This window comes from Oncorhynchus mykiss, chromosome 15, assembly GCF_013265735.2.
Source record: "Oncorhynchus mykiss isolate Arlee chromosome 15, USDA_OmykA_1.1, whole genome shotgun sequence".
Taxonomy (NCBI): Eukaryota; Metazoa; Chordata; class Actinopteri; order Salmoniformes; family Salmonidae; genus Oncorhynchus; species Oncorhynchus mykiss.
Genome location: NC_048579.1, coordinates 43,196,907 through 43,208,736, shown reverse-complemented (window position 1 = coordinate 43,208,736; position 11,830 = coordinate 43,196,907).

Genomic DNA, 11,830 nt, shown 5'->3' with positions numbered 1-11,830 from the left:
TTGCCACTCATGCTGCTTTTGCCCCCCTCCATGGTGCCACAGTGTTTACTTAACTTGAATTTCGGAATGCCTACCACCTTGTCTGTATCAGAGAAGTGCGACGAGTGGAAAACAGTTCAACACACCACTTGGACATTTCAAGTATTTGGTCATGCCTTTTGGTCTCACTAACGTCCCTGCTGTTTTTCAGAGACTGGTTAATGATGTCCTGAGGGATGTCATTGTGCTTTTTGTTTTTGTCTATGTGGATGACATTCATAATTTTTTTTCAAAGGACCTTGAGAATCACAAGCAACACATTCTCCAAAGGCTGTTGGAGAATAAGCTATTTGTTAAGGCTGAGAAATGTGAGTTTCATGATTCCTCTGTCCTTCTTGGGTTACATTATTGCTCAAGGACAGCTACGAATGGATTAGGGCAGTCACAGTGTTGCCTGTGCCCGCGACTCTGAAGCAGTTACAGCGTTTTCTGGAGTTTGCCAATTTTTATAGATGCTTCATCAGTGACTACAGTCGTTTGGTAGCTCCTCTCACCTCCAGTCAATTCCCCTGAGGCAGGGGCAGGGTTCCGGGAACTCATGCACCGCTTCACTCCAATCCTTACCCAGCCAGACCCAGAACTCCAGTTCGTCCTCCAGGTGGACGCTTCCGACACCAGGATAGGTGCAATCCTGTCTCAACGTGCCGCCTTTTCCTGCAAGCTCTCACCTGCAGAGAGAAATTGACGTATAGGTAACCGGGATCTCCTGGCCGTTAAGCTTGCTCTTGAGGAGTGTTGACACTGGTTAGAGGGTTTGGTCCTGCCCTTCATTGTGTGGATGGATCACAAAAATCTAGCCTACATCTGAACTCTCGGCAGGCCAGGTGGGCATTTTTGTATTTTTTGGGAAGAAACACCTTCACATTCACTTATCGCCTTGGATCTAAGAATACCAAGCCTGACGCCCTCTCCCATCAGTTCACCGCAGACAACACAAGTTCCGAGATAGAAAACATTTTGCCATCCTCCTGCATCGTTGCTGCTGTCTCCTGGGAGATTGCGTCACTTGTTCGTCAGGCTCTGCCTAAACCAGCCTGATCCTTGAAACGGTCCTTGTAAGGCTCTGCTTGTTCCAGATTCAGTTCATTCTGATGTTCTTCAATAGAACCATTCTACTCACCTGTCAGCCTGGCATGAACCGGACTGTCACCTTCCTGCGTCAGTGATTTTGGTGGCCCACCATGGAGAAATACGCTCGGGAATTCATCTCCGCCTGCTCAGTCTGTGCTCGGAACAAAACCTCCACCAAACCTACATCTGGTCTGCTTCGTCCTCTTCCCATACAAATCAAATCAAATAAAATTTTATTTGTCACATACACATGGTTAGCAGATGTTAATGCGAGTGTAGCGAAATGCTTGTGCTTCTAGTTCCGACAATGAGGTAATAACCAACAAGTAATCTAACTAACAATTCCAAAACTACTGTCTTATACACAGTGTAAGGGGATAAAGAATATGTACATAAGGATATATGAATGAGTGATGGTACAGAGCAGCATAGGCAGGATACAGTAGATGGTATCGAGTACAGTATATACATGAGGTGAGTATGTAAACAAAGTGGCATAGTTAAAGTGGCTAGTGATACATGTATTACATAAGGATGCAGTCGATGATATAGAGTACAGTATATACGTATGCATATGAGATGAATAATGTAGGGTAAGTAACATATAAGGTAGCATTGTTTAAAGTGGCTAGTGATATATTTACATCATTTCCCATCAATTCCCATTATTAAAGTGGCTGGAGTTGAGTCAGTGTGTTGGCAGCAGCCACTCAATGTTAGTGGTGGCTGTTTAACAGTCTGATGGCCTTGAGATATAAGCTGTTTTTCAGTCTCTCGGTCCCAGCTTTGATGCACCTGTACTGACCTCGCCTTTTGGATGATAGCGGGGTGAACAGGCAGTGGCTTGGGTGGTTGTTGTCCTTGATGATATTTATGGCCTTCCTGTGACATCGGGTGGTGTAGGTGTCCTGGAGGGCAGGTAGTTTGCCCCCGGTGATGCGTTGTGCAGACCTCACTACCCTCTGGAGAGCCTTACGGTTGTGGGCGGAGCAGTTGCCGTACCAGGCAGTGATACAGCCCGCCAGGATGCTCTTGATTGTGCATCTGTAGAAGTTTGTGTGCTTTTGGTGACAAACCAAATTTCTTCAGCCTCCTGAGGTTGAAGAGGCGCTGCTGCGCCTTCTTCACGATGCTGTCTGTGTGAGTGGACCAATTCAGTTTGTCTGTGATGTGTATGCCGAGGAACTTAAAACTTGCTACCCTCTCCACTACTGTTCCATCGATGTGGATAGGGGGGTGTTCCCTCTGCTGTTTCCTGAAGTCCACAATCATCTCCTTAGTTTTGTTGACGTTGAGTGTGAGGTTATTTTCCTGACACCACACTCCGAGGGCCCTCACCTCCTCCCTGTAGGCCGTCTCGTCGTTGTTGGTAATCAAGCCTACCACTGTTGTGTCGTCCGCAAACTTGATGATTGAGTTGGAGGCGTGCGTGGCCACGCAGTCGTGGGTGAACAGGGAGTACAGGAGAGGGCTCAGGACGCACCCTTGTGGGGCCCCAGTTTTGAGGATCAGCGGGGTGGAGATGTTGTTGCCTACCCTCACCACCTGGGGGCGGCCCGACAGGAAGTCCAGTACCCAGTTGCACAGGGCTGGGTCGAGACCCAGGGTCTCGAGCTTGATGACGAGCTTGGAGGGTACTATGGTGTTGAATGCTGAGCTGTAGTCAATGAACAGCATTCTCACATAGGTATTCCTCTTGTCCAGATGGGTTAGGGCAGTGTGCAGTGTGGTTGAGATGGCATCGTCTGTGGACCTATTTGGGCGGTAAGCAAATTGGAGTGGGTCTAGGGTGTCGGGTAGGGTGGAGGTGATATGGTCCTTGACTAGTCTCTCAAAGCACTTCATGATGACGGAAGTGAGTGCTACGGGGCGGTAGTCGCTTAGCTCAGTTTCCTTAGCTTTCTTGGGAACAGGAACAATGGTGGCCCTCTTGAAGCATGTGGGAACAGCAGACTGGTATAGGGATTGATTGAATATGTCCGTAAACACACCGGCCAGCTGGTCTGCGCATGCTCTGAGGGCGCGGCTGGGGATGCCGTCTGGGCCTGCAGCCTTGCGAGGGTTAACACGTTTAAATGTCTTACTCACCTCGGCTGCAGTGAAGGAGAGTCTGCATGTTTTCTTTGCAGGCCGTGTCAGTGGCACTGTATTGTCCTCAAAGCGGGCAAAAAAGTTATTTAGTCTGCCTGGGAGCAGGACATCCTGGTCCGTGACTGGGCTGGATTTCTTCTTGTAGTCCGTGATTGACTGTAGACCCTGCCACATGCCTTTTATGTCTGAGCCGTTGAATTGAGATTCTACTTTGTCTCTGTACTGACGCTTAGCTTGTTTGATAGCCCTGCGGAGGGAATAGCTGCACTGTTTGTATTCGGTCATGTTACCAGTCACCTTGCCCTGATTTAAAAGCAGTGGTTCGCGCTTTCAGTTTCACGCGAATGCTGTCATCAATCCACGGTTTCTGGTTAGGGAATGTTTTAATCGTTGCTATGGGAACGACATCTTCAATGCACGTTCTAATGAACTCGCACACCGAATCAGCGTATTCGTCAATATTGTTATCTGACGCAATACGAAACATGTCCCAGTCCACGTGATGGAAGCAGTCTTGGAGTGTGGAGTCAGCTTGGTCGGACCAGCGTTGGACAGACCTCAGCGTGGAAGCCTCTTGTTTTAGGTTCTGTCTGTAGGCAGGGATCAACAAAATGGAGTCGTGGTCAGCTTTTCCGAAAGGAGGGCGGGGCAGGGCCTTATATGCGTCGCGGAAGTTAGAGTAACAATGATCCAAGGTTTTTCCACCCCTGGTTGCGCAATCGATATGCTGATAAAATTTAGGGAGTCTTGTTTTCAGATTAGCCTTGTTAAAATCCCCAGCTACAATGAATGCAGCTTCCGGATAAATAGATTCCAGTTTGCAAAGAGTCAAATAAAGTTTGTTCAGAGCCATTGAAGTGTCTGCTTGGGGGGGGATATATACGGCTGTGATTATAATCGAAGAGAATTCTCTTGGTAGATAATGCGGTCTACATTTGATTGTGAGGAATTCTAAATCAGGTGAAAAGAAGGATTTGAGTTCCTGTATGTTTCTTTCATCACACCATGTCTCGTTAGCCATAAGGCATACGCCCCCGCCCCTCTTCTTACCAGAAAGACGTTTGTTTCTGTCGGCGCGATGCGTGGAGAAACCCGCTGGCTGCACCGCCTCCGATCGCGTCTCTCCAGTGAGCCATGTTTCCGTGAAGCAAAGAACGTTACAGTCTCTGATGTCCCTCTGGAATGCTACCCTTGCTCGGATTTCATCAACCTTGTTGTCAAGAGACTGGACATTGGCGAGAAGAATGCTAGGGAGTGGTGCACGATGTGCCCGTCTCCGGAGTCTGACCAGAAGACCGCCTCGTTTCCCTCTTTTTCGGAGTCGTTTTTTTGGGTCGCTGCATGGGATCCATTCCGTTGTCCTGGGTGAAAGGCAGAACACAGGATCCGCGTCGCGAAAAACATATTCTTGGTCGTACTGATGGTGAGTTGACGCTGATCTTATATTCAGTAGTTCTTCTCGACTGTATGTAATGAAACCTAAGATGACCTGTGGTACTAATGTAAGAAATAACACCATACCCAGTCGCCCCTGGTCATACAGCTTTGGATTTCGTCACTGGCCTTCCCCCATCAAATGGTAACCTTGTCATCCTCACTATTGACCTTTTCAAATGTTTTTTATTTCACCCCCCCCCCCCCCCCCCCCCCCAAAGTGGCTCACTTCATTCGGCTCACTTCATTCCCCTCTCCAAGCTTCCTTCCTCCCGGGAGACTGCTGACCTGGTATCCCATGTTTTGAAGCTGTATGGCATCCCTAGTGACATTGTTTCTGACAGAGGACCCCCAGTTTACATCCCAGGTATGGAGAGCCTTCTGCACAGCTCTGGGTATTAATGTTAGCCTTTCGTCTGGATATCACCCCCAGACCAACGGCCAGACCGAGCGGGCCAACCATGAGTTGGAAACTGCAATATGCTGTGTTACTTCTGCTAACCCTTCCTCCTGGAGTGCCCAGCTACCCTGGGTGGAATATGCCCACAACACCCTCATCAATGCCTCATCGGGTATGCCTCCCTTTTGAGTGTGCTCTGGGTTACCAACCTCAATTGTTCCCTGCCCAAGAGGTCAAAGTAGCTGTGCCCTCAGTCCTGGACCACATAGGCCGTAGCTGCTCTTTGTGCCTCCTCCAGGACCCAATTCCAAGCTAACCTGTCGCTGTACTTCAGCCCCAGTCTACACTACAGGCCAAAAGGTATGGCTTTCATCTAAGGACTTGCCCCTGAAAGTGATTTCCAAAAAACTCTCCCTCACTCATTGTCCCATTTGAGATTGATCGTGTCATAAACCCCTCTGCTGTTCATCTGAAACTCCCAGACTCTCTCAAAATTCACCCCACCTTCCATGTATCCTTAATTAAACCAGTCTGCTCCAGTCCCATCCTACAGCTGCTCCTCCACCCCCCTCGGCTCATCGACCATCCTGCCTATACCAACCGCCGTCGCGGTTGGCAGTATCTGGACTGGGAGGGATATGTGCCTGAGGAGCGCTGCTGGGTGCGCCGTCGTCACATTCTGGATCTCTCCCTCTACAGGATGTTCATACCTCACACCCAGACAAGCCGGGTCGTGCGCTGTCATGCGTTCTACTCAGCTAACTCCAAACTCAGTCTCCACATCTGTTTTTTTGGCAAATCATCTGAGCTTCCACGAAACTGCACTCCATATCTTTTTTAATTAACAATACATGTTTTGGTTCATTCATCCCTGTTTCCTTATGTGAGTCTGCTAATGGGTTCACCTGTGATGCTCCACTGAACAGTACACCTATTGTAGTTTCCTTTAACAGGAGAACAGACAGGTGATCTTTACATTGAAGTATGTATTCTACAAATGTAAGTAGGCCGACTGTAGTTTCCATTAACAGGTGAAATAAACCGTTGCTCTTTACAGTGACGTGGGTATTATACCAATGTAGTTAAGCCTGCTTACTTTGTAGGCTACCTCTTCCGTAAACTTACAGTATATTTACTTTGACTTGTGTAGGCTAATTCTGTAAGTCGGCCGACTGTAGTTAACATTAAAGTGGAACAGTTAGCCTACACACTTCAATGTAAAGATCAACTAACTGTTCACCTGTTAATGGAAACTACAGTCGGTCGACTGGAACAGTTAGCCTACACAAGTCAAAGTAAATATACTGTATGTTTACGGAAGAGGTAGCCTACACAGTTCAATGTAAACACCAACTTACTGTTCAACGTTAATGGAAAGTACAGTAGGTCTACTTGAAATTGGCAGCCTTAACAATTCAATGTACAGATCGACTGTCTGTTCACCTCTTAATGGACACTATAGTGGTCCTACTTACTGTGGTAGGCTACACACTTCAATGTAAAGATCAACTAACGCCTACACATCACATTTATTCATAAAGCCCTTCTTATATCAGCTAATGTCACAAAGCGCTGTACAGAAACCCAGCCTAAAACCCCAAACCGCAAGCAATGCAGGTGTAGAAGCACGGTGGCTAGGAAAAACTCCCTAGAAAGGCCAAAACCTAGAGAGGAACCAGGCTATGAGGGGTGGCCAGTCCTCTTCTGGACGTGCTGGGTGGAGATTATAACAGAACATGGCCAAGATGTTCATAAATGACCAGCATGGTCAAATAATAATCACAGTAGTTGTCGAGGGTGCAACAGGTCCGCACCTCAGGAATAAATGTCAGTTGGCTTTTCATAGCCAATTACTGAGAGTATCTCTACCTCTCCTGCTGTCTCTAGAGTGTGTAAAAGAGCAGGTCTGGGACAGGTAGCACGTCCGGTGAACAGGTCAGGTTTCCATAGCCACAGGCAGAACAGTTGAAACTGGAGCAGCAGCACGGCCAGGTGGACTGGGGACAGCAAGGAGTCATCATGCCAGGTAGTCCTGAGGCATGGTCCTAGGGCTCAGGTCCTCCGAAAGAAAGAGAGAATTAGAAAGAGCATACTTAAATTCACACAGGACACCGGATAAGACAGGAGAAATACTCCAGATAAAACAGACTGACCCTAGCCCCCGACACATAAACTACTGCAGCATAAATACTGGAGGTCGAGACCGGAGGGATCAGGAGACACTGTGGCCCCATCCGATGATACCCCCAGACAGGGCCAAACAGACAGGATATAACCCCACCCACTTTGCCAAAGCAAAGCCCCCACACGACTAGAGGGATATCTTCAACCACCAACTTACCATCCTGAGACAAGGCCGAGTATAGCCCACAAAGATCTCCGCCACGGCACAACCCAAGGGGGGAGCAAACCCAGACAGGAAGACCATGTCAGTGACTCAACCAACTCAAGTGATGCACCCCTCCTAAGGGCGGCATGGAAGAGCACCAGTAAGCCAGTGACTCAGCCCCTGTAATAGGGTTAGAGGCAGAGAATCCCAGTGGAGAGAGGGGAACTGGCCAGGCAGAGACAGAAAGGGAGGTTCGTTGCTCCAGTGCCTTTCCGTTCACCTTCACACTCCTGGGCCAGACTACACTCAATCATAGGGCCTACTGAAGATATGAGTCTTCAATAAAGACTTAAAGGTTGAGACCGAGTCTACGTCTCCCACATGGGTAGGCAGACCATTCCATAAAATTTGAGCTCTATAGGAGAAAGCCCTGCCTCCAGCTGTTTGCTTAGGAATTCTTGGGACAATTAGGATGCCTGTGTTTTGTGACCGCAGCGTATGTGTAGGTATGTACGGCAGGACCAAATCGGAAAGATAGTTAGGAGCAAGCCCATGTAATGCATTGTAGGTTAGCAGTAAAACCTTGAAATCAGCCCATGCCTTAACAGGAAGCCATTGTAGGGATGCTAGCACTGGAGTAATATGATCAATTATTTGGGTTCTAGTCAGGATTCTAGCAGCCGTATTTAGCACTAACTAAAGTTTATTTATTGCTTTATCCAGGTAGCTGGAAGTAGACCATTGCAGTAGTCTAACCTAGAAGTGTCAAATGCATGGATGAATTTTTCTGCATTATGTTTGGACAGAAAATGTCTGATTTTTGCAATGTTTCGTAGATGGAAAAAAGCTGTCCTTGAAACAGTCTTGATATGTTCGTCAAAAGAGAGACCAGGGTCCAGAGCAACGCCGAGGTCCTTCACAGTTTCATTTGAGACGACTGTACAACCATCAAAATTAATTGTCAGATTCAACAGAAGATCTCTTTGTTTGTGGGACCTAGAAGAAGCATCTCTGTTTTGTGTGAGTTTAAAAGTAGAAAGCTTGCAGCCATCCACTTCCTTATGTCTGAAACACAAGCTTCTAGCGAGGGCAATTTTGGGGCTTCACCATGTTTCATTGAAATGTACAGCTGTGTGTCATCTGCATAGCAGTGAAAGTTAACATTATGTTATCGAATGACATCCCCAAGAGGTAAAATATATATTGAAAACAATAGTGGTCCTAAAACGGAACCTTGAGGAACACCTCAACACCTTTACAGTTGATTTGTCAGAGGACAAACCATTCACAGAGACAAACTAATATCTTTCCAACAGATAAGATCTAAACCAGGCCAGAACTTGTCCGTGTAGACCAATTTGGGATTCCAATCTCTCCAAAAGAATGTGGTGATTGATGGTATCAAAAGCAGCACTAAGGTCTAGGATCACGAGGACAGATGCAGAGCTTCAGTCTGACGACATTAAAAGGTAATTTACCACCTACACAAGTGCAGTCTCAGTGCTATGATAGGGTCTAAAACTAGACTGAAGCATTTTGTATACATTGTTAGGCCAATAGTTTTTTTTATATTTTCTGGGTCAAGGCTTTATTACTGGCACTTTTAGTGAGTTTGGTACACATCCGGTGGATAGAGAGCCATTTATTATGTTCAACATAGGAGGGCCAAGCACAGGAAGCAGCTCTTTCAGTAGTTTAGTTGGAAAGGGGTCCAGTATGCAGCTTGAAGGTTTAGAGGCCGTGATTATTTTTCATCATTGGTTCAAGAGATATAGTACTAAAACACTTGAGTGTCTCCATTGATCCTGGGTCCTGGCAGAGTTGTGCAGACTCAGGACAACTGAGCTTTGGAGGAATACACAGATTTAAAGAGGAGTCCATAATTTGCTTTCTCATGATCTTTTTCTCAAAGAACTTCATGAACTTATTACAGCTGAAGTGAAAGCCATCCTCTCTTGGGGAATGCTGCTTTTTAGTTAGCTTTGCGACAGTATCAAAAATAAATGTTGGATTGTTCTCAATTTCCTTAATTAAGTTGGAAAAATAGGATGATCGAGCAGCAGTGAGGGCTCTTTGATACTGCACGGTACTATCTTTCCAAGCTAGTCGGAAGACTTCCAGTTTGGTGTGGCGCCATTTCGGGTCTAATTTTCTGGAAGCTTGCTTCAGAGCTCGGGTGTTTTCTGTATACCAGGGAGCTAGTTTCTTATGACAAATGTTTTTTGTTTTTAGGGGTGCGACCGCATCTAGGGTATTGCGCAAGGTTAAATTGAGTTCCTCAGTTAGGTGGTTAACTGATTTTTGTCCTCTGACGTCCTTGGGTAGGCAGAGGGAGTCTGGAAGGGCTGCAACTTACATTTTTGGAAAATGTAAGTTGAAATTTGCTATCGTGAATGTTAGCAACACCTCCACCTTTGCTGGATGCGCGGGGGATATGGTCACTAGTGTAACCAGGAGGTGAGGCCTCATTTAACATAGTAAATTCATCAGGCTTTGTCCATGTTTCAGTCAGGCCAATCACATCAAGATTATGATCAGTGATTAGTTTATTGACTATAACTGCCTTGGAAGTGAGGGATCTAACATTAAGTAGCCCTTTTTTGAGATGTTAGGTATCACAATCTCTTTCAATAATGGCAGGAATGGAGGAGGTCTGTATTCCAGTGATATTGCTAAGGCGAACACCGTCATGTTTAGTTTTGCCCAACCTAGGTCGAGGCACAGACACGGTCTCAATGGGGATAGCTGAGCTGAATACACTGACAGTGCAAGTGGCAGACTCCACTAAGCTGCAGGCTGGCTAACAGCCTTCTGCCTGGCCTGCACCCTACTATAGTTTCAATTAACAGTGATCAATTAGGTGATATTTACATTGAAGTGTGTAGGCCTCCACTGTATTGTACACCTAAGTTTCCATTAACGGTGAACAGCTAGTTGACGTTTACATTTGTGCAGAATAACATTGTAAGTATGCCTACTGTAGTTTCTATCAACAGGTAAATAGACAGTTGATCTTTACATTGAAGTGTGTATGCTACCACTGTAAGTAGGACTACTGTAGTTTCCTTTTTTTTTTGAGTATACAATGTTTCAAAATTCGCAGGCAACGCAGGTTTGGGAAAACAATCTCTTTACAGGTCCACAACAGAAACGTTGAGATACAGGAAATGTTACTACAAAAGAAAACATTCTGCCAACACCTCCTAAGACATTTGATCAAGTTCGGCATACATTGCTATTTCCTTTAGATACTGTCTTGGCCTAATTCCAAAACTTCAAAACTATACAGCAAATAAGGGCGCTATTGTCACCATAAAATATTAACATTTTTCAGGCCTTTTTCAGGCATATATTGCTCGTTCACGCGTGCACAATTTGTAATAACTGTTCATAATAAGGTGTATTACCACAACTGACCTCAGTTCATCTTTCAATCACCCACAATGAGGAGGTGGCACGTGGGTATATTCTTCTATAAACCATTATTATGAAAGTTAGATGCCAATTGCCATATAAAGTCCAAAGAAAAAAAGCCTGGAAAGAGGAGAGATGACAAGAAACAATTCGGTTGACCTTTTTATGTGTGGATTAGATGTCGGAGTAGAGGACCTTGTGCATTTAAGGTAAAATAACAACTCTACGTTTATATCCCAGGACAAATTAGCTAGCAACAGAAAGCTAGCTAAATAGGACAAATTAGCTAGCAAATGTAAGCTAGCTAGGTATATTGCCATAAATGTTTCATGCTTTTCAACAAATTAATATAATTTTTGTTTTGATATTTCAACCTGTGTGTCGTGGTTGCGTTGGGTGTGGGGGGACAACATCAATTTGCTCATGATGGCGCACGTGGACATTTGGGCATGGTGTCCTGGACTCAATCAAAAGTGCATCTCTATTGCTCAACAAAAAAGGCGCGATAGGAATATTTATCATGATGACGCTTTTGTTTTGTTGTGGCCACAATATACCATCATGGATTAAACAACTTTTATGTACAATAATATGAGGCTAGTTAGAATAACCAAACGTTTGGGAAATAATAGCCTGTAGCCTACTTGGAGTCAGTGATTGGCTAATTCATTCAGAATTTCGGAATATGATCATGTCCAATGCTGTAGGTTGGTGGGCTCAATTATTTTGTCTGTTCTTCTAACGTCGTCATTGGAAAAATTATAGAGAGTTGCGCCGGCCGGGTCATCGGGGCTAACACTGAGTTGGAAAGCTCTGGCTACCATATTTGCCTAGGGTTGTTGTTCCACTCCACAAATCAATAGGTCGTTACACAGAGGTTAGATTCACATAGGGACTTACACTGATGATATGCCTGCCATGCACACTTTACTGTCCTAAAGTCTATTAATTCATTCCAATGTGCACTGTTGAAAAGTGGCAATCTGTGCATAAAGCGCTTGCGTGAGTTCACGACCCGATGTTTCACAGACAAACACTGCTGTTCCTATTGG